This window comes from Mesoplodon densirostris, chromosome 14 (assembly GCF_025265405.1).
Source record: "Mesoplodon densirostris isolate mMesDen1 chromosome 14, mMesDen1 primary haplotype, whole genome shotgun sequence".
Taxonomy (NCBI): domain Eukaryota; kingdom Metazoa; phylum Chordata; class Mammalia; order Artiodactyla; family Ziphiidae; genus Mesoplodon; species Mesoplodon densirostris.
This window is the reverse complement of record NC_082674.1, coordinates 88,775,297-88,799,036: the sequence shown is the minus strand read 5'-3', so window position 1 is coordinate 88,799,036 and position 23,740 is coordinate 88,775,297. Positions and strand designations below refer to the sequence as shown.

The window sequence follows — 23,740 nt, the reverse complement described above, 5'->3', positions numbered from 1 at the left end:
TGTAACTACTGAAGCCCTCATGCCTACAGCCCATGCTCCACAGCGAGAGAAGCCACCGCAGTGAGAAGCCCGCACGCTGCAACGAAGAGTAGACCCTGCTCACCACAACTAGAGAAAGCCCGCGCACAGCATCAAAGACCCAGCACAGCCAAAAATAAATAAATAAAATAAATAAATTTATTTAAAAAAAATAATGGTACCTAACTTCACAGGTGGTCATGAGGCTTAAACAAATTAACATATGAAGAACACTTACAACAGTACCAGGTACAAGCACCAAGAAAGGGTATTTTAGTTTGATACCAAGTGCTAGTGGGATTTAGCAGGAACTTTTTCTTACGAACCACTGGCAGAGGGCAAAACAACCATTTTGGAAAGGTCTGTGGTGCTATCTTTTAATGGTAAACATGCACATACCCTATGATTCTAGTCCTAGAGACAGGTTGCATATGTGCATCAGGAAATGTGTACACAAATGTTCACAGCAGCATTACTCATAAAAACCAAATTGTGGAAATATTCTAAGTGCTTACCAACCACAGAATGGACAATGGAATATCATACAGCAGTGCAAATGAATGAACCATAGGAACATGAATCTCAGAAACTACACTGAGTAAAAAAAAAAAAGCAAGCCTCAAAAGACTGTATATAGTTGACCAATTCTAAAAAGCTCAAAAAAAAGCATATATAAAAGTATTGTGTAAGAATACAAACATATGTAATTAAACCTTTTTTAAAAAGCAAGGGAATGATAAACACAGAAGTTAAGGTAGTGGTTGCCTCTGGAGGTGCAGAAGGGGGACCGGGTTGGGGAAACACCAGGGAGTTTCACTGACGTTAGCAACATCCTAGCTGTGAATGTAGGCAGGGAGTTTACATCTGTTTATTATTATGCTTTATATTGCAGTATGTTTAACATATATGAAACACTACATCAAGTATATGTTTCAAATAATACATAAGAAAAATTATAATATATAATATTCCATCAGTAGATACATGGCTACTTAAAATGATAAAGAATAAAAACACAGGGAAATGTCTTCAATAAAAAAGAGAAACTCAAGAAATGTACTTATAAATAGATGCTTTCTGAGGGTTTTTAGGACAGGGGAAGTGTTTACACTACTTGAAGTGGAAAAAAACAGGATTTGAATTATTGCCCAATTTAAGAATCCAATTCTGTTAACAATGCATGTCTGTGCACACAAACAAAACAACAAGAGGAATTATGCAGAAATGTTAACAGTGCTCATCTCCGGGTAGCAGAGAATGGGTATATTCTCGTGTTCACAGTCTCCAGAATTTATTGTAGGTATTACATTTTTACTTAGCGGGGAAAGCTTAAGAATAGAGTACCTACAACACACCTGAAAACCCTGCACAAACTATGAGGGCCTCTGAACAAAGACGAGAGGGGAGCCTCACGGAGAGGAATCCGTGGGTGCATTTTCTTCTTGCTATTTCTGTTACACACACACACACACACACACACACACACACACACACAGCGGAGCAGCTCTCTGGGAGGGAGACTGGGTCTGGCTGAGGCGGGGTGCCAAGCCTGAGATTCCCCACCCATCAGAAGTCCTCGGTAAGTCACTGTGCCCAGCACAGCCCTACCAGGCCGACCCGGGCAGGGGCGGGGTGAAGCCGAGCCCAGCCGGCTCTCCAGACGGAAGCCCCTGCCTCAAGCAGCAGCCCAGCCCGAGGCCAGCGGGAGGAAATGGAGCTGACCACATCTGAGGCCTGGCCAAAGGAGCGGCAGCTGCCTCGGAGGCCGCCAGCGCACGAGAACCAGAGAACCAGGTCAGGATGCAGAGGCGGCCCCTCAGCCAGACAGCGAGACGGCCCGTCTTCCCTAGCACACACACACACACCACACACCCTGCACACTCCCCCCACACACACACAGCACCACAGCCACCGAGACCATCGCCCAAGCCACGCAGTGCGTGTCCCACAGCCAGAAAAGCCCCCACCAGTCCCCACCCAGGCCGCACAAGCCCCCGGCTCCACCCACCCAGCTGCTCGTACTCAGTTCTTACCACCCACCTCCTACCCCCAAAGTCTGAAAAGCTAAGGAAGTGAGAAACTTTGCCAACATCACAGTCCACTGACAGAGAGCCAATCCTTGACTAACAGCTCCATGCACTCTCCCTAAAGGTGCCCCAAACCCCATAAAACCTACTGGCAGTTCCGGTGTGTCAAAAGGACCAGCGCTAGAGGACAATGATGAGAGAACAGCTAACAGTTCTGGCTGCTGGGTACCATCCTCTGCCTTAAGGAAGCACTTTCATGTTTAAACAGAACCTTTTCAAGTCTTCCAACAACCCAACCCCCATTTTAGTGGAGGAGCAACTGAGGCATGGAGAGGTTAACTCACATACTCCAAAGGCTGGAAATGGGTGAGCGGCAAAGGCTAAATCTAACATGGGGCCGACAGTGGATGCCCATGGCCTCCTAGCTGCCAGGGTTCTGGTCTTTCAGAGAATGAGCTCCCACATTTGCAGGAGAGTCTCAGCAACTACGGACTTCAGCCTCCTGTGTGAACCCCTGCCGAGTGAGTGTGCCCCCATCCAGTCCTTTCTCAAAGACTCGAGAGGACTTACGTTGTTCTCATTCAAAGAAATGAACCTTTAAGCCAACACCCAAAAATCTGTAGGAAAAGTAACTTTTGACAGAGGAGGCTGGTGGAGGCCAGTCCTAAGACGGTCTTCACATAGTGGGCTAGGAAATGGAAAAGGGGGGAAGCTGACATTTAGGGAAGCCAGAAGGCAGGAAATTGGGGAGTTGCAAACAAGTTCTATTTATCCTAAACCCCTGGAAAAAAATCACACAATACATCTCAGTGTAAAGTCCTGTTATCTGCAGTCACTGCTGGTCTGTCAGCCCAGATAATGGAAGGATGCCAGTAACCTGGGTTCTTGTACATGTCCATCTGCAAGTCCCGTCTTCAGTGTTGGGGAAAAAGGGAAACAGGAACCCCAGCCTTTCCTCATCCATTTTCTCCTCCCTGAGGTCAGGGGTGATGAGGAAGTCGGTAGGAATCCCCCTCCCTCTCTGCGGCAGACCCCATTCGCCCACCCACCCCCACACCTCCCTCCCTAGGTTTCTGTGACGCTGCTGGATCCTGGTCCTCCTTTGTCCCCTCCACAGAGCCGCTCTCCACCCTTCCGCCCTCACCCTCTCAGCCCTCCTGGAAACCTCACCTACACCCGAGGTTCCACTGCTCAGCCTGCACCAATAACCCAAAAGCTTCCTTTCTCCTGGGCTGCTCCTCAAGGTCCTGACCTCCTCTCCAACCAGCACATGTTTCCACTCGGGTGCAACTTAAGTCCAACACACTTAAAACCTAATTCAGCACCTGTTCCCCTTTTCCAGCAACTCTTCCTCTGGACTTTCCTTTCTTAAAATTCATGTAAAGAGTCATCCTCTTGGGTATCCTGGCTCAAACCTTCGGTCACCTTTGAGGTCCTCCTCTTTGTTTCCCTATGCAAGCAGACCCTGGTCCTGTCAACTGCTCCTCTGGACAGTATTCCAGATCTGCCTTCTTTCAGTTCTCTCCTTACTTATCTCTCACAGGGACAATCAATCGTAGGAGGCTCCTTGACTGGCCAACCCACCTCTGCTTTTGCCCCAGCACACCACCCTCAGAATCATATTCAATCCATTGAGCCTGGAGTCCACATCCCCCAACTCCCAGGCCAGGGTGCCCACTAATTCACTAATTCAATCTTGTCTTTTGACATAAATGACAGAAATAAACGAGTACATAAGCAAATATATAGACAGATAAATGTATCAAGGGCAATAAAGATCTTTGCATCTCATAGTGCTGCCCTGGGGACCTAAGTTTATAAATTTGCACTTCAAAAAATATTTTCTACACTTTAGTGAAAATTGAAAACTCAGGATGAGGGGAACAGTTTAGTAAATACATGAGTTATGATACAACTCAGTGGAATATTATACACTCATGAAACCCCAAAATTATGAACACCAAGGAAAATATTGGGTAAAGTGGGAAGTAAACACCATACTGTATGAACTATGTAAAACCATGCATGCAAATGATAAAAGAGGGAAAGTAGGGTTTTTAAAGTGAAAATAGCTATAGTAGCCCCAAAGAATTATGAAATTTCACCTGCAGATGCTATCAGCACATTTTAACAATCATACATTTCATATATGAACATATAAAGTTATGCATTCATTTATTTATTCCTCCAAATATGTACTGAGCACTTACTCTCTGAGTGTCAGTTTTAGGCACTGGGGATACAGCAGTGACCGAGCAGTCCTTGCTTCATGGACAGAGTTTTTAGATGTTTGGATTTGTCTTGGGTTCCATTCAAAGGTAAGTTCCTTCAGGGCAGAACATGCACCAGTATCTCTAAAATGTGTGTAGCGGTATAAATCTGTCACGTACTCTGTGACTTTGAGTATGTGATGAAAGCAATGAAAACTGATATTAACTGTAAGCTTATCTCTAAGTGAAGCTGCCCTTTGTGTAATTACTGATAGAATATCAAAGGCACACTACAACTCATTATAGAGCCAGGGAAAACCCTGGTAGATGACCCAAGAGAATACAGAAAGATCATAATAGAATGATAAGGACAGTAAAGAACAGCTGTAGAAGATACTGAGAGAGATGGAAGAAAAGAAACTTCTGTCACTGCAAAGTGAAAAAGGAAGAGGGAGGGACCTCCCTGGTGGCGCAGTGGTTAAGAATCTGCCTGCCAAGGAAGGGAACATGGGTTCCATCCCTGGTCCGGGAAGATCCCACATGCTGTGGAGCAACTAAGCCCATGCACCACAACTATTGAGCCTGTGCTCTAGAGCCCGTGAGCCACAACTACTGAGCCCACGAGCCACAACTACGGGGCCCGTGTGCCACAACTGCTGAAAGCCGCATGCCTAGGGCCTGTGCTCCACAACGAGAAGCCACCACAATGAGAAGCCCACACACCACAACGAAGAGTAGCCCCTGCTTGCCGCAACTAGAGAAAGCCCGCGCACAGCAATGAAGACCCAGTGCAGCCAAAAATAAATAAATAAATTTATTTTTTTTAAACGAAGAGATAAAAACAAGAAATTCAAAACAAAACAAAACAAAACAAGAAACTACTACTTCCCAGAGATGACCATAGTTTACATCTGGCACCTTTTTTCTCCTATGCAACATGCACAAAATTGGGGTCACTGAGTATATTTGGGTCTTTTTAAATGACAACTTCTTCCCTACTGTATCCTAAGTATTTTCCCATAGCGTTAACTCTTCTTCCAGAATTTCATTCCTAATAATTCTACTGCTTTCCCTGGTACATATATAGCACATGTACAGCCCCTGATGTTGAATATCTAGTTCTCTCACATTTTGCTACGTTCCCATGACACATACTGTCAGGGTAGTTTCTTTCCTCCTCCTCCCACCTCTATTTGGGCTTGTGATTTCTCTGAGGACAGGGATGGAATACTGGGCACTAAGTCAGGGCTCTGGTCCGCTAAATGGATGGATTCTAACAGCCCCAAAGGCTGTATATGTAACAACCTTGATAAGAACGGTAGGATTTCACTCACATTAGCACAAGGGTTTCATCTCGTTTGGGTGACAACTTAGAAGGTATGTCTCTAGTCTGCCCGTGGGGAGGAATATTATGCAGCCATTAGAAGGAATGAAGTACTGATACATGGTACAACATGGACGAACCCTGAAAACATTATGTTAAAGGAAAGAAGCCAGAAACAAAAGGCCACATATTATATGATTCCACTTACATGAAATGTCTAGGGACTTCCCTGGTGGTCCAGTGGTTAAGAATCTGCCTTCCAATGCAGGGGACACAGGTTCAATCCCTGGTCGGGGAACTAAGATCGCACATGCCGCGGGGCAACTAAACCCGTGTGCCGCAACTAGAAAGAAGCCTGCACACCACAACTGCTGAGCCCACGTGCTCTAGAGCCTGTGCGCCACAACTAGAGAAGCCTGCGCGCCACAACTAGAGAGTAGCCCTCAACGAAGAGCCTGCACACTGCAACGAAGACCCAGCATAGCCAAAATTAAAAAAAACAATGTCCAACTTCGTCAAATTCATAGAGACAAAAACATTAGTGGTTGCCTAAGACTGTGGTGATTGGGGGAAACAAAAAGGGCGTGAATGCTAGTGCGTAAAGTTTCTTTTGGGGATGACAGAAATGTTCTTAAATAGGTAGTGCTGACAGTTGAACAACTCTGTGAATATATGAATATACTAAAACCACTGAATTGTACACTTTAAATGGAGAAATTGTATGTTATGTGAATTAAATCTCAATAAAACTGAAATTTAAAAAAACCTTTAGAGAAAACCTTCATTTCTATCTCTGTAAGCAGCTTTAAGACAAAAGCAGAAAATGAATACTTGCTCCAGGAGGGGAGAGCTGAGCTGGTGAGCCCACCCCCAAGGTGGAGGGAAAAGGATGGAGGAATGACAGGAATCTTGTAAAAATCTCTTCTTAGTACCTCCCTCACATGAGCGTTCATCACTCCTCTTACTTCCCCACTGGGTTACAAATGAAAGTGAGAACAAGAGGCCTTATCTCAGCGAAAATGGTGGTGGTCAAGATGGGGAGACCACCTCCCACTCCACTGCCAAGTTTTGAAGGGAAAGACCCCTTAGGACAGCAGGGTTATAACTTCTGAGAGGAACGGCAAGCAAGCTGGTGTGGCCATGAGCTCTGGGTTGAGGAAGAGATGAGCTCTGAAAATGCATAGGCCAAGGTCCCCCAAACCAAGAACCATTGACATAAAACCTGCTGAGCAGCTGAACAGAGTCAAAGATAAGTCAGACAAGAAATGTAGGATGGTTCAAAAGGTCCTTATTATTTTTAAAAAGGGAGGGGGAGAAGTTTGCAAGAGATTCAGTAAAATTATAATAAGAGAGAATATGTATTAAGCAATTAGCATGCCCTTAAAAAGCTAAGTTTTTGTTTTGTTTTGTTTTGCGGTACGCGGGCCTCTCACTGTTGCGGCCTCTCCCGTTGAGGAGCACAGGCTCCGGACGCACAGGCTCAGCGGCCATGGCTCACGGGCCCAGCCGCTACACGGCATGTGGGATCTTCCTGGACCGGGGCAGGAACCCGTGTCCCCTGCATTGGCAGGTGGACTCCCAACCACTGTGCCACCAGGGAAGCCCATGAATCATGTTTTTAATACCCACAATACAAGAGGGTGCTGCCACTGCAAGATAACTATCTGTTCCATGTCCCCCTTGTAATGCAAATGACCACTCCAGAACCTCCACAGAAGGACCTGGGGCCTGGTGACCTGCTAGCTCTGGCCAAGCCTTGGGACATATCCAAGGCTCCCACTTTTGGCTGTCTGGCCACTAACCCCAAAATTGCCAAGGGGGTTAATCCCACACCTCCAGCCCAGCTGTCACTCCTCCGAAAGCAACCATGCCCCACCCAAGGCAGGAAGATCCTTGCTCTTCAGCCCTTTTCGCAAAAGGGAGTGGCAGTGGCAGTGGCTGGACCAGTTTTTCTGTTTGTATAAAATGAGACGCATATTTTTATTTGGCTTCAGTTATCAGAGCATTTTAGTGTGAATTATTCAGATATTTGGGGATTTTTTTCTACTTGACTCAGAGGCTGGACAAATGCTAACATATATATAACACTTTCTACTTCCCAGGTATGTTCTAAGAGCTTTACCTTTTTCATCCTCATAATCCCTTATTTTACACAAGAGAAAACTGACGCATAGGAGGTTAAGTAACTTGTCCTCAGGTAATGCTGGCTGGACCAGTTTTAAAGTGCCTCTCTCTCACCACCTCTGGCCATGATCCCTGGCCAACACCAAACCAGCTAGGGAAGGGGTGGAGAGGGGTGCTGTGGTCTGGCATTGCAGATAGAGGGGCAAAGGGAAGTGCAGAAGGCAGTTCCCTGGAGAACTGGGCCCCGTGCCACCTCTCTGCCTGGGGAGCTGGCAAATGAGAAAGTCCTAGGAGTTAAGTGATAACCTGAGCTGGAGGGGCATGTGACCAGGAGCACTTGAGCAGAGAGACCAGATTCCTAGCCCCAGCTCTTCTAAGACTGTCTGACAGTAAGTCCTGGACAAGTCATTTTATCTATTTGGGCATCAAAGATTTCTCACTTGCTTTAAAAAAAAAAAAAAAAAAAAAAAAAAAAAGTCAGGAAAAACTGAGATTCTGCTCCAGATAAAAGGAGACTAAAAAAACCTGACCAGTGAATATGTGTGATCTGGGGTATTTCCCCCTACAAAAGAGGTAGTGACGATTGGCAAAATTTGAATGAGGTCTGCAGATTAGTGTTATTAGTGTTCACAAGATTAAGTCTACATTGGTGTTGCACCTATGTTAATTTCCTGATTTTGATCATTGCACTTTGGTTAGTTATGTGATTTTAGAAAATCCACACTCAGGTACTTAGAAGTAAAGCATGTCGCATTTGCTACTTACTTTCAAATCATTCAAATAAAAATTATAGAGAAAGAGATAGAAAAGAATACGGCAAATGTAGCAAAATGTTAACATTTGGGAATCTGAGTGAAGAGAATTCTTTGTACTATTCTTGCAACTTTTCTAAAACTCTGAAATTGTGCCAAAATCGAATTTTTTTTTTTAACTTATTTTTGGCTGCGTTGGGTCTTCATTGCTGAGCGCGGGCTTTCTCTAGTTGCGGTGAGAGAGGGTTACTCTTTGTCGCGGTGCGTGGGCTTCTCATTGTGGCGGCTTCTCTTGTGGAGCATGCGCTCTAGGTGCACGGGCTTCAGCAGTTGTGGCACATGGGCTCACTAGTTGTGGCTTGCGGGCTCTAGAGCACAGGCTCAGTAGTTGTGGCACATAGGCTTAGTTGCTCCGGGGCATGTGGGATCTTCCTGGACCAGGGCTCAAACCCGTGTCCCTTGCATTGGCAGGCGGATTCTTAACCACTGCGCCACCAGGGAAGCCCCGAAATATTTTTTTAGAAGAGTTATGTTACTAGATGATCTCTAAGACTCTTCCAGTTTCTGTGAAAAGGTAACATTATCCGCATCTTACAGACGAGGAAGAGGAAACAGGGTGAGCACGGCTTCTCGGCAGCAGGAGGAAGGCTCTAGAACTCAGGGTCTCTGATCAAGTCCTGCCCCGCCACCAGACCCCAAGTTCTCCCCACCGCTGAAGGACAGTGAGCCCCACACGCTACCCCAGGCACTGGATGAGAACTGCAGAGCAGAAGGCAAGTAAGGAAGAGGACACCTGGGCGGTGTCAGGCTGGCTGTCGGGAGAATCGGACAGCCTCAGGATGTGGGCTACTCCGCTCCCCACGTGCAAAGAGCACACCCCAGAGGGCTAACCTGAAGCTTTAGCAACACACACAACACACACAAGCTCCAAGAGAACACACAGGCTCATGTGGAGCACAGAATCACAGCCTGAGCTGACAAGCAGTACAGCCCCGGGAGGGCGGCCTTTGGCCCTCTCTGACCAAAAAGAACACAACATCTGGAAATCTTAAGTCTCCTAAATAACTTTAGGGTCAAGAGGAAAAAGAAAAATCAAAATCACAGTTACATTTATTTCCAATCTGTTTATGCTAGTTGTACTTGTTATGGTAAGCATGTACTTTAAACATCATTAATATATAATCTGATATGAATATAAAAATAGAGTTGTTTCTCTGGGAAAAAGGGCACAATTACAGATTTGAAGATTAATTAATACCAATGAAAACAACAGTTATTAACAGAGAAAAATTCATGCTTCTATAATACTTTTGTTAAGTAAGAAGGAAAACAAAGGTTTCGATCCAAGAAGCTAGAAAATAAGAACTAAATAAAAGGCAGGAAAGAGAAATCAGTAAAGACAGAAACAGCTGATTAGAAAACAAAATGTAGTGGTATTTATAAATGAATCTAATAGATGGTTCACCAAAAGGCCAATAAAATAAGCCAACTTCTGTTGATCATTTTTAAAAGAAAACATAAAAATTTACATTAGAAATGTAAAAAGAATATAACCATCATCAGTGATTAAGACATGAAGTACTTTACTAAAAAGTTTGAAAACATGGATGAAAGAATGATTTTCTAGGAAAGAGGTGGGAATATTAAAAATACTAATCGGGAAACAAGTAGAAATTTGTCAGAGAGCTACCCTCGAAAAAAGGTACCAGGCCCGGTAGTTGTTTATTACATTATTTTTCTAGCTCATAAAAAATGCTGATCTTTCTTATTCTTTTTTTTTTTTAACATCTTTATTGGAGTATAATTGCTTTCCAATGGTGTGTTAGTTTCTGCTTTATAACAAAGTGAATCAGCTGTACATATACATATACCCCATATCTCTTCCCTCTTTGATCTTTCTTATTCTTTAATTATCCCACATCCCTGTGAGGTAAGCACTATCTATTTTATAGACAAGAACTCCAAGGGCTCAGAAGGGTCACGGCACTGTCTCTACATCACCCAGCCAGATGTGGCCACAGCCCGACATCTCCAGGAGAAGGCCCGGAAGGCTCAGTGTTTTAAAATGCTCCTTACGTACCTCTGTGATCAGCCAGGTTTGGAAGCTTCTGGCCCTTACTACTTAAAGTGTGGTCCAGGGAATTCCCTGGCGGTCCAGGGGTTAGGACTCTGCGCTTTCACTGCCGAGGCCTGGGTTCAGTCCCTGATCGGGGAACTAAGATCCTACAAACCTCGCAGCAGGGCCAAATAAATAATTAATAAAGTGTGGTTCAGTGAACATCAGCAGCAACATCACTGAGAGCCTGTTAGAAATGCAGAATCTCAGGCCCCACTCCAGACCTGCTGAAGCAGAAAATGTATTGTACAGAAATTTCCAGGTGATTTGGATGAACATTAAAATGTGAGAAGCACAGGTCTGGCCTATATCTGTCTGATCTTGTCCAATTCCTCTTAAAATATGCAAAAGCAGTGCCTGTTCTTTTTGGAAAAAACAAAAAACAAAAACAAAAAAACCTGATAAACTACTAGAACTAGATTTAATCATACAAACATGTAAAAAAAAAAGTTTGGCAAAGTAAAACAAAAACATTAAAAAATTAAAAGACATTTGTAATATTTGCCAAGGTACAACAAAGCATTAATACCACTAACACACATATAAAGCTCTCTTGTGAATTCATAAGAAAAATCACACAAAAGAAAAACAGGCAAAGCAAAACAGAATATATTCACAAAGAAGTGCAGATCACAACTAAATATAGCGATAAAAATTTTGCAAATCAAAACATTTTACACCAATTTTTATACCAATTAAAAATAGCTTAGGGCTTCTCTGGTGGTGCAGTGTTTAAGAATCTGCCAGCCAAGGCAGGGGACCCGAGTTCGACCCGTGGTCTAGGAAGATACCACATGCCGAGGAGCAACTAAGCCCGAGCGCCACAACTACTGAGCCTGCACTCTAGAGCCCACGAGCCACAACTACTGAGCCCACATGCCACAACTACTGAAACCTGAGCACCTAGAGCCCCTGCTCCGCAACAAGAGAAGCCACCGCAATGAGAAGCCCATGCACTGCAACGAAGAGTAGCCCCCGCTCGACGCAACTAGAGAAAGCCCGTGCACAGCAACAAAGACCCAACGCAGCCAAAAATAAATAAATTTATTTTTAAAAACAGCTTATAATAAACATGCATTATTTTTATAATCGGGGGTAAAAATCAATAAAGACTTTTAAATTTTAAAAAATATGACTGTTATAAAAAGATAAAATTTTAAAAGCTATAAAAATATTAACAGGAGTTCTGAGTGGTAAAGTCACAGATGTTTTATTTTCTCTATTTGCATACCTGAACTTCCTGATTTTTCTACAATGAACTTGCATTCTTTGTAATAAGCAACAAAAAAGTTAACTATTTCCTAGAGTTTGATCTTATCTGAAATTTAATAGCTTTTACACTTCGTCTCTCTTGGTTTTTCACAAGTGTTTGCATAATGCCTTTCCACAAGCCATCAGAGCACTGAAAGGCATGTCTTTTCTGTCCTCACCAAGCACTGGCAGCCCCAAATAAGCAGAGCCCCTTTTACATTCCTCCACAGACTGGCAGGTTTTCAAACTCCTGTGGACAGAGGAATCACCTGTAGGAAGCTGGCCGCAGATGCAGATTCCCAGGTCCCACCCCCGGATAGCAACCCTGTGTGTCTATGGAGGGGATTCAGACACAGTGGTCCTCAAACTACCCTTTGAGAATCCCCCTCCAATAACCCTATGAGAGTGAGGCTGAGTGCAGAAAAGCAGGAAGTCCCGGCTAGTTCAGAAACTGGGTGAACTGAGGGTCTTACTGGTTGGCAGGGAACATCAGTCTCTTTCCACCCACCACGTGCACACGCAGGCTCCACCTGTCAGGGGTCAGTGCCTCTGCTCGTGGAAGAGGGCGACAAGCAGGTATGGGTCGGGGCTAGGAAAAGGCTTTCTCCAACAGGTGAGCCAAAGCCCTGAGCAGCCCCACGTTGCAGCCTAACTGCCAGAATGCACTCTGCTCTGGGAGAAGCGCTTGGACCAACTCCATGGGTTCACGGAGGCCCATCTGTCAAGAGTTTCTGCTCAGCACCCTGAGAAGGCAGCTCCTCCGGAGCTGGCAGAGATGCAGCTGGGGCTGCCACAAGGAGCTGGAGGACTCGTCATGGCCCCAGCAGGGCCCATGGCGACCTCCTCCACCCCAGCTGGGCACTGGAATAAGGAGTAAGACTCGGAGGGGGCGGGGGCCCAGAGCAGTGCTCCCACCTCCTCCTTGGCCTCATGGGTGTGCCCTGGGTTCCACCGTTTCCAGGGCTTTAAATGAACTAGCAGAAGAGCCAGAGAAAGAATTTCTATCTCTCCTCTGCCGCCCTGAGCATTGAAGGAGAGAGCGAGCACAGACCACAGGCTAAATGAGAACCATTCACTGCTGCAGTCAAATGCAAGGCGGTGACACACTGAACCAGATGCACAAGGGTACAGAGCGGCTGGGAAGTGGCTCACAGCCCACCTGTAATCGTTATTTCTTTTACATGCACGAGCCAAGGTGATTCCCTCCCCCACACCTTTTATTATTATTTTTTTTTTTGCTGGCTGCTTGGAGTTTCTCTTCTACCTGGTGCAAGGCACAGGTTAGAGGGTGGTGCCAGGAAGGCTCTCATGTGGCTCGGCCCCACCTTTTTACACAGGCCAAGAGGCAGAAATCCCAACCTCTGCTTAACGGCAGCGGGGATTCTCGTGTCTCCAGGTCTGTAGACCCCATGCCCCAGGGATGAGGGGTCCCTCATTCATGGGTCCTGGTGGGTCCAGCCTTCCTAGGCGGCAGCAATCAGGGACCTGTGGCTATGGTAGGACCGGCAGGGCAGCGACGCAGAGTGGCTTGCACTGGACAGCTCCCCCAAGGAAATGTGCCTTCCGTTCCCCAGTTATAAGTAAAAACTTAAAATGAAAACACAATGAGAAGGATTAGCACACTGATAGGAATAAACTTCGCCGAGAAATTCTGGGGGTGGGGGTGGGGTGCGGTCATAGACTCTGGAGGAGAACAGTAGAGAGAAGACACTACATTTGAGAAAGGAGACCAGCCACACAGACGCGGAGCCAAGTTCACCAGTGGTCTTACAAGCTCTGCTTCCAGCCTTGATGAATCCTCATCCCCCAAAGAGCAGTTGCAGATACGTTTGTGTTATGCTATCTTCAGCTGTCTGGAAACCACGAGGGCAGCTCTCCCTACTCCTTAGTGCTATTGAGGGTTAATGACCAGTGGGCGTGGGCCCCAGGGTAATTATGAGGTATGGGTTCAGAGGGCTCCTCCCTGGTATCGGCCTGTGGGAAAATGGCTCAGGACCTTCTTTTCACTGTGGGAACAGGGCAGGTGCCCCATCTCTGTTACCCGCCTCACAGCTCCCAGGCTTGGCTGCCAGGGCGGCTTTAGATTCTGCTCCTCACGTTGGCCTAGGCTGTCACACTTTGAGGAGGTGAAGCTCATTGTCTCTGTCATCAATTTGATTCCACAGCATTTATTAAAAGGATTTACTGCATGCCAGGCTTTGTGCCAGGTACTGGGGAACGAAATTGAGCAAGATGAGCACCTCACCACGAGGAATTCATACCAGGCACTGAAGTATCACTGCATTGGTACAGACAGTGCATTCGGGGAGTGAGGGAACAAGGGGCTGCTCGGCCGTCCCAGAGGAGGCGACAAAAACCAGAGCATTTCTAATACACCTGCAATAGCTGGCTAGAAAGTATACAGGCAAAGACAACAACAGAATCTACAGTATCCAAGGAATAAGCTTAGTGAGAAATGTATAAGACCATATGAAGGAAACTTTGAAAAACTGTGATGCACACAAACAGACTAGAATAAACAGATACACTTCCTATTCCCTGGAGAGGAAGACGCATTACAAAGCTGTCCATTCTCCCCCAAGTAATCCATAAACTCCATGTGATCCCAACTGAAACATCCCAACATTTTTCACAGAACTTGACAAATTGTTTGTAAGCCTATTTGGAAAAGGAAATTATTTGGCAAAAGAAAAGCCAAAGAAATGTTGTGGAAAAAAATGAGTTTGTTTTTGTTTAAACCGAATTGTTACATAAAAATTGCAGTAATTAAAACAATGAAATACGGACACAGAATCAGACAAATAATTCAATGGAACTGAAGAGAGGCCCTAAAACATTTGCTCATGAATATATGGGTATTTATAAAATAAATAAATAAGGTAGAATTATAAACCATTTGGGAAACTATAAATATTTAATAAACAGACTGGAGATAACAGTCTTTCTATTTGGGGAAAATCAATCCTTATCTTATACCATATACAAAAATAAATCTCAGCTTAAAGAGATCTAAATATGTAAAATAAGACTATACTATAAAGTAAAAACTTGGGACTTCCTTGGTGGCGCAGTGGTTAAGAATCCACCTGCCAATGCAGGGACATGGGTTCGATCCCTGGTCCAGGAAGATCCCACATGCCGTGGAAGAACTAAGCCTGTGCACCACAACTACTGAGTCTGCGCTCTAGAGCCCGTGTGCCACAACTACTGAGCCCATGCACCACAACTACTTAAGCCCGCGCGCCTAAAGCCCGTGCTCCACAACAAGAGAAGCCACCGCAATGAGAAGCCGCACACCGCAACGAAGAGTAGCCCCCGCTGGCCGCAACTAGAGAAAGCCCACGGACAGCAATGAAGACCCGCCGCAGACAAAAATTAATTAATTAATTAATTAACTTAAAAAACAAAGAGTTGCATGGTTCTCTTCTTAAAAAAAGTAAAAACTTGGATGCCAAAATACTGATGAATTCCAATTGTACAAAAATCAAATTCCATTTGACAGACACAGTGAAAGACAAATGAGAAGCCAAATTTTTTTTCAAACTATAATAGAGGTTAATGCTGATAATATATTAAGAACTTTAATGGATCAATAAAAAGACAATCTAATTTAAAGTAGGTAATGGATATAACAGGTAATACACAGAATAAGTGCAAAATGGTTAACATTTAAAACACTCTCAGGAATTCCCTGGTGGTCCAGTGGTTAAGACTCGGCACTTTCACTGTGGTGGCCTGGGTTCAATCCCTGGTCAGGGAAGTAAGATCCCACAAGCCGCATAGTGCAGCCAAAATAAATAAATACATAAAACATTCTCAAGTCCCCTAATTAAATAAACTAATATGATATATCTTTTTTCACCTATCAAATTGGCAAAAATTAAAAACTGGTAATTCCTCGTTCAGTGTTAGTAGGAGAGCAAATTTGATAGATATTATCAAGTTACATTTTGGAGGGTAATTTGGTGGTGTCAATTAAAACTCCATTCATATGATTTTGTCCTATACAAGCACCTGAACAAATAACCCCCAAATATATGTACAAATATGTAAACTACTACATCATTTATAATTGCAAGAGATTGTAACTATAAGTGTCCATCAATAGGAAACAATTAATTACAATTAACCCATAAAATGAAAGACTCCACAGCCATTTAGAAGGCTAAGATAAGTGTACCAACACTGAAAGATAGCCTCAACATATTGTGAGCACATAAAAGATTGCCCGATATGTATAACTGATTCACTTTGCTGTACAGCAGAAACTAACATTTTAAATCAACTATCCTCCAATAAAAATTTTAAAAACAAATAAAATATACTGCATTTAAAAAAAAAAAAAGATTACCCCCAAAAAGGTATGGTACGAACACATTACTGCAGGAAAGGCATTACGTTCATGTACTCATTTTGGATTGTTAATAGAGATTATACTGGGATGGAGAAGATGCAGGGATTTTCAGTTTTCAGTTTACATACTTTGATGTTATTTTATTTCTTTAAATGGGCTTGTACTACTTTTATTTAAAGTCCAAAAATTTCTTTTCCATTTTGGAGAAAAAAAGAAAAAGAAAGAAGAAGAATAATTTTGTCATCGGTCTCTAGGTTGAACTCGAAGTTCGTCCCTTCTCTGTCCCCTGCCCATACCCTCCCCCTGGCCTTTAGTGTCCTCTAGGGAGTCAAGATAAAGGGTGAGAAACTCTACCCACCAAGGTGCTGCACGGTCTCCCCTTAGTGTGACCCCTGGGCCAAGTCCTTCTCTGCTGGCTTGAACAAGTTCAGGCTGGCTACAGAGGCCTCCCCCGACCACACCAGGCCCTGCTGCACCCAGAGAGGGGAGACTCTGTCTTCCTAATTGGAAGCACTGTTGCCAGCACTCCGAGTTCTAGGAGGGAACACAGAAACGGATTTTCAGCGGAGCACAGGAGGGGAGAGATGCCCACCCCGTTTCTCCTAGCACTATGGATCCCTCACTTGTCTTCGACTGTCCTCTCCATCTTAGGACATTATTCACAGCCTCAAGGACACCAGCTGGGCCACAGCTTCTAGAGGTGCGTGAAAGAACAGGGAGCAAGACTTGAACCTGCAGCCTAGGCCAGCTCAGCTAGGCCATGAGCTCTAGGTCAAACGTTTCTTTCTCTCTATCCTTAGCTTCTAGCTTCATTTTCTCTCGTGCTAATGTGTGAGGCTTTTCTAAATACTATTAAAACTTCAATTTGGGCTTAGGATATGCTCTGGTCCTAGCAATTCAAATCGATTTTGCTTATTAGGTTTTAAAAAAAAGTTTTCCACAGGTCCCGTCTGCTAAGCTGGTAAGCTATTACTAGGTCTCTTCCTAGGGGTTTGGAGACAAAGCCCCCAAAAGTAAGCAGGCACTGGTCTGGCCTTGGCATTTTTCCACATACAGGGATTCTCTACTAGGCCTGTGTTAGGAGGAAGGGAGTCGGGCTACATCAGGACGTGGTATTTTCAGGTTGGATAAGTCATCGGCATCTCCCCAAGAACTCCAACAGACATAAAATATCAAAACCTGGAGAAGGAGGCCACAGTATAACTTAGAGAAAAAGTCATATTTTTAAATGTGTTTGTGATCAAAGAAGAAAAAAGCAGACAAAGATAGAAAAAATAAGAGTGTCCTAAGGATCCAACTGAGAATCTAGAAAAAGCACATACTGGGGACTCCCCTGGTGGCACAGTGGATAAGACTCTGTGCTCCCAATGCAGGGGGCCCGGGTTTGATCCCTTGTCAGGGAACTAGATACAACATGCATGCTGCAACTAAGAGATCACATGCCACAACTAAGGAGCCCAAATGCCGCAACTAAGGAGCTGGCGAGCTGCAACTAAGACCCGGTGCAACCAAATAAATAACTAAATAAATAAATAAATAAATATTTTAAAGAAAGAAAAAGAAAAAGTACATACCAAATAAACCTAAGAAAAAGACAATTAATAAAGACTAAAGCAGAAATTAATGCTTTAGAAAACAGAAAGCACAACTGACAAATCTGCTTTTATATCACATAAAACTGGCAAAGCTAAGGAAGGAAAAGAGACAAAATTAATATACATTAGAAATTAAGAAAGTGAAAAAATCACAGATACTGAGGAAATTGAAAACCAATAACCATATACGCATTATGCTATCAATAATAAATCTGAAAACAGATCTCATGGAAAAGGCAAAGTAAATGTTTTGTACCAACAGCCACAGGGGGAAAAACATCTGAAAACTGCAAAGACTCATCCATCAAAAAAGGTACCAGGCTCAGAAAATTTCATCAGCAGATTTTTTTTTTCCAAATCCTTAAGGACTAAGATGACTATTTAAACTGTTCCAGAGCATAAAGAAAGAATAAAAGTTTCACAATGCATTATATGGAGTTACCATTACTCTAATACCAACATCTGACAATAAAAACACAAAATGAAAATTATAGATCAACCTCACTCACAAATATAGATGCTAAACTCCTACATTAATAAATCAAATCAAAACAGCATGTTTAAAAAAATTCCCCATTACCCACCATGGTACATTCAAGGAATTCAAAGATAGTTCAGTATTAAGAATCGTATTAACACAGTTTACCTTATCAGTAGGTGAAGGAGAAATATCTTTTATCTTCAAACCCTGTTAAGAAGACATCCCTGGCCTCGATTCCAGCTCCACCCCCTTATGAAACAGGGGCCCTTGGTCATACTACTGTCCTGAATCCCAGTTTTCTTATCTGAAAGGTGGGGCTACCACCATCTGACTTGGAGCTGTCATGAGAACTACGAGAGAGAGAACTATGAAAACTTTGCCCCATGAGACACACACATGGTAAGTGCTCAACAGATAGCGCTGCAGTAAGTTATTATGTAGGGAAAAGTGGGCTATAAAGCAGCATGACTCCATTTTTATAAAGAACACGGAACAGCATCCAGTGTGCACAGAACCGAGTGCAGAGGGATATTCCAGTTAAAAATGGTTAAACCGGTTGTGAGTTGTGGACAAATTTCTTCCCTTCTATTTATTTCTATTTTCTAATTTTTCCAAGGAACAGTATCTATATAATCAAAAAAGAGATTAAAAAGCCAAAAAATGTTACAGACTTCTGGATTCAGCCAAGATTGAGGACTGGCAGGCCTAAAGGCCAAGGTGGAAAAGGAAGCAAAGGGCGTACAGAACAGAGGGCGGCACCGGGGAGGGGCCTGAAGGACTCCTCTGCCTCGCACCCTGTCGCCTGGAAATCCACTCAGTGTCAGGAACACCCACACGGGCATGTAAAGGTGCTCCTGAGAGAGGCCCAGCTGAAGCCCTCCAGGCCCAAAGCAAGCAAACACTGCTATACTAAGCAAAGCTTCACCTACTTTGCCCAAATGCCTCAGAAATTCTGAACAAGGGCCCGGGGTGAGGGTACTCATTTCTGGATCCAGGTGCTGGAGACACAGGTGTAGTTGCTTTGTGAAAACTCACCAAGCTGTACACGGTATGTGCTTTTATTGTGGGTGTGCTATCCGTCAATAAAAGTTTTTTAAAATTAAAAGCTGAGAGGGGAACACTGAGTTTCCATCATCAGCTACAGAATTTCCCTCTTAAATTCTGGTTTTAATATGAACTTATGGATCAGTTTCATGGAACAGAACATTCAATCCAGTGTTCTGCCTGACGTGTCTCGTCGTCTTAATAAATACAGCATCTGGAAAGATCTTCACTATAATTATCAATAGATGAGAAAAAAAATTCCAGGACAAGCCAGGGATATAGGAGACACGGGGAAAGCCAAAATGAATGAGAGCAGTGGCTCTCCACCCTGAGTGCACATTGAAATCACCTGCGGAGCTTTGAAAAATGCTGGGGCCTGGGCTCCACCCCAGACCAATTACATCAGATTCTCTGGGTCTGAGACCTAGACATTGATATTTTCTTTTTCAAAAGCTCCACAGACGATTCTAATACGCACTGAACTAGTTGAACCAGAGGGCCTGGCTGCTGGAAACTCTGGAGGCAAGCTGAAGCGTGGCCCCCGCGTGTCCTGGTGGAGGCTGTGGAGGAGAGCAGGTATTTAGGGCTGAAGTGCGCTGCCACCCGCCCGGGTCTTCCTCCACACGCCGCTTCCCCAGACCTCAGCAGAGACCCAGTGAGGAGCAATGCCCCCCACATGGAGGAGGCAGCCTCTGGAAAGTAAGGGGGAGGGGCTTCCCGGGGCTTGGACACCGAACCCTGGGCTTTGGCTCCCAGCGGGGTGTTCAGACTGCTCCAGATCACTTGTCAATACAGCCCCAAGGCATATACCACTCCAACCACACAACCCCAGAACTAAGCCCTAACTACTACCCAGGGTCCAAATGACACCACTGGGAACCCACAGCTGGAAAACAGGAACCGAGGAGAAGTAACAGTGGAAAAAAGGGCAGAGGTCAGTGTATAGCTCAGTCATCAGGTAGGACCTGGCTCAGGGACACGTGGTAGGGGCAGTGAAAAGGGGACGCCACACAACCCACCTGCTGAGAGGTTCCAACACTCACCTCTGGGGCTCCCACACCGAGTCATCCTGCATCCATTCTACCTAGTTATGTGACAGGAGCTCACAGGTGTGACCCCAACAGATGGCTATCTCGGCCTGGCAGCCCTGCAGCATTTTTACAAGCTCCTAGATAACTCTGACCCATGCCCTGCAAAGCAGTGCGCTTGGAGGCCCTCTCTCTGCTCAGTCTACTTAGGGCTGAGCTCAAAGCAAGAGGGGTGAGAATGGGGACGGGCTGAGGCCGTGAAGAGCATGTTAGGATGGAGAGCACAGGTGCAGAAGAGAAAGGAATCTGCAGTGCCAGGAAAAAGAGGGTAGGCATCTCTTGAGCACAGCCTCCAGCACTCCACTGAAAACCCATTTCTGTATTCCCCCACCAGAGTTCTGGTGCAGGGCAACAACGATCCCAACTGGGAAGGCACGGTCTCCTGGCTCTGGGTCCAGCAGAGCCTGGTACCGTCAGGCAGCACCCTCTTCACCCAGCCTGAACTTGTTCAAGACACCAAAGGCAGAAAGCTCAGAAGTCAAGGTACCTTGCCCAAGGCAATGGAGCTTTAGTGTCTGGCAGGGCCCAAGTTCACTCTGGCAACTACAGGGGCCTGGCCTCAGCCTTAACTGTTCTCTTCCTCTAAGTCATGCAGCGCGCGCGCGCACACACACACACACACACACACACACACTCCTGCCCCACGGGTTCTGACGATCCACCATGAGAACCTGAGACTTGCGGATATAAACGGGCAGACAGGAGGCGTCCTGATCTACAGAGGCTGAGATGCAAGTGAAATCTTTGGGGGTATTCCAAGAGAATTCGGGGGCAGCAAGATCTCTACTCTTCCAAGTGGCGGCTCGGTCCCCAAGACTGAGGCTATGGAAGACGGGGGTCAAAGCAGAGACCCGCTGCTCCCCCAGAAGCAAAGTTCTAAAGTAATGCTGTTCAGGGAACGGCCCATGAACTGTTTATCACCAGTTCACCACAATATAAACACAGGAACCAAGAATAAGCCTTTAGAAACCAGCACTGCAAGTTGAACCTGCTGCTCCGTCCAAGTGTACATTCGCTGGACCACCTCGTCCGATGGCTAACAGATTGGTCTAGATGGTGCTGAACTCCTGAGGGGAGCCACACATGGCTAGAGCTGCCAACTCGTTGTACAAAGTAGGACCTGTTTTGGTCTGCAATATTTTGGGAATTAGGAAAAAGGTCCTTCCCCCCTTTTAGTTTGAGAAAAACTAACTGTGGAGGCAACCGCTTCATTTTACAGAGGAGACTAAAGTCCAGGGACTGCCACATGGCTAATGAAAGAACCCAAGAGTAGGAGAGTTGGGATCAGACAGGAAAAGAAACTGGACAACGCACTTCTCATCCTCCTCTTCCCAGCCAGTGGCCTCATGGGCACTCCTAAAGCAGTAAGGGCTCCAGGACCCACACACTTCAAACGAGTAGAAGACAATTTCAGGTTCAAGGTAAACTGCCCAGGCACAGTATTTTCTTCCAGCTTTTCCTGAATCTCAAACCCAACACATCTAAAGCCAACACCTTCGTTTCAAAATTAAGCTATCAGGACTTCCCTGGTGGCTAAGTGGTTAAGAATCCGCCTGCCAATGCAGGGGACACGGGTTCGATCCCTGGTCCTGGAGGATCCCACATGCTGCGGAGCAACTAAGCCCGTGCGCCACAGCTACCGAGCCTGCGCTCTGGAGCCCATGAGCCACAACTACTGAAGCCCGTGCGCCTAGAGCCTGTGCTCTGCAACAAAGAGAAGCCCCCGCAATGAGAAGCCCGCGCACCGCAACGAAGAGTGGCCCCCGCTCGCCTCAACTAGAGGAAGCCCGCGTGCAGCAATGAAGACCCAATGCAGCCAAAAAAATAAAAATAAATTTTAAAAATAAAAAACAAACAGGGGCTTCCCTGGTGGCACAGTGGTTGAGAGTCCGCCTGCCGATGCAGGGGACGCAGGTTCGTGCCCCGGTCTGGGAAGATCCCACATGCCGCGGAGCCCATGAGCCATGGCCACTGAGCCTGCGCGTCTGGAGCCTGTGCTCCGCAACGGGAGAGGCCATAACAGTGAGAGGCCCGCGTACCGCAAAAAAAAAAAAAAAAAAAATTAAGCTATCGTCTCCGCTGGTCCATTTCTGACCCCACTACCCTAATCTGTAATCGCCAGATCCTGGAAACACTAACTTATTGAATACACGGTTGGCATGTTGATCTTCCTTCAAAGTCCTTTGAGGTCCACTAAGTCAATGATGAAAGCAGATGTAAAGATCAGGGCTGGCCGGGGGTGAGAGGCTTGGTCTGCCACGTGCTAGTTCACAACCCCAACACAAAGATCAGAAGCACTTACTGTACTTAAAAACAACAACAACAACAGTTGCCAGTGATGGCTTTCGCACTCAGTGTTACAGTTTTAGGCAATTTGGTCAATGTCTCTTACTTCTAGTGATATTGTGAATATCAACTCATAATGATTTCTCTTATTTTTCAGGACCTAGTACTATACCTGGAACATGGTACACACTCAGTAAATGCAGAAAGACAAAGGGAGGAAGAAAGGGAGATAAAGTGAATGGGAATAGGATCACAGTTCTGGATAGCATGATAATCTGTGGATTTTAATTGTCTCAGCCACCCCATCTCTATTTGCCCAGCGGCTTCCTAAACTAATCCATAAGGAAGCTTTCTCCTCCTCAGAAGCTCCAGACAGGCTGGTAACAAGGGGGAGTCCTCAGCTGACTGCCAGATGCCAGAGTAGGAGAGAAAACGAGGCCAAAAGCCCAGGAGGTCAGGGTGGGAAAGACAAGATACCCAAAAGCTGAGCCTAACCAAGGCCTCCCTATACTCCCTGCCCCCATCCCCAGCCAGCCAAACTATGTGCTACAGCCTCGGGGGCATGGGAGGGGACTTGGCAAGACCACAATGATGGTTTCTAGCAGAAATGTCCATCTACAGCTGGAGGGAGCCCAGCACCTAGGTCCCTCCTCAGCCAGCCCAGCAAGGGGGCTAAGGAGCCATCACAGTGACCCCTGCAGGTAGCTCCGGGGCCTGCACCGTGGTGGGCAGGAAGGCTGTCCCTTGGGCTCACTCACCTATCTGTACTACAAAGTCTTCCCGCTGTCCCCCAACGGTAAAAAATGGCTGGGATCACCAAGGAGGTGGAGCTGAGCTCTGGGACTCTAACTGTACCGCTTACTGTGCATGGTGAAGCCCTCTCTTTCCATTCTCAAACTCAACTCCGAAGTCCTCTTGGTTGGTTCCTTTCCTACCGGCGTTTGATAGGCTCACCTGCTTCCATATCTCCCCAAGTTCACTACTGCTTGTAAACGTACCTCAGAGAGAAAAGACTTCCCGCTGGGCCCACACAGAGGGCTGGAGAGTGGGAAGAGCAGGCGAGAAAGAAC

The 23,740-nt window shown here is 45.5% G+C and overlaps 1 protein-coding gene across 6 annotated transcripts in view; it reads right to left on the bottom strand.

The window, feature by feature from the left end:
* TET3 (tet methylcytosine dioxygenase 3) overlaps nucleotides 1–23,740 on the bottom strand; it is a 105,134-nt gene that overhangs the window by 61,916 nt on the left and 19,478 nt on the right. Inside the window, exon 1 of one of the 6 annotated variants that reach the window (XM_060116624.1) lies at nucleotides 23,669–23,730. The exons of the other annotated variants lie outside the window; for them this stretch is intronic. The gene's annotated coding sequence lies outside the window, so the exon portion shown is untranslated. Of the gene's footprint in view, nucleotides 1–23,668; nucleotides 23,731–23,740 lie in introns of those variants that run through there. 6 annotated transcript variants of the gene reach the window in all.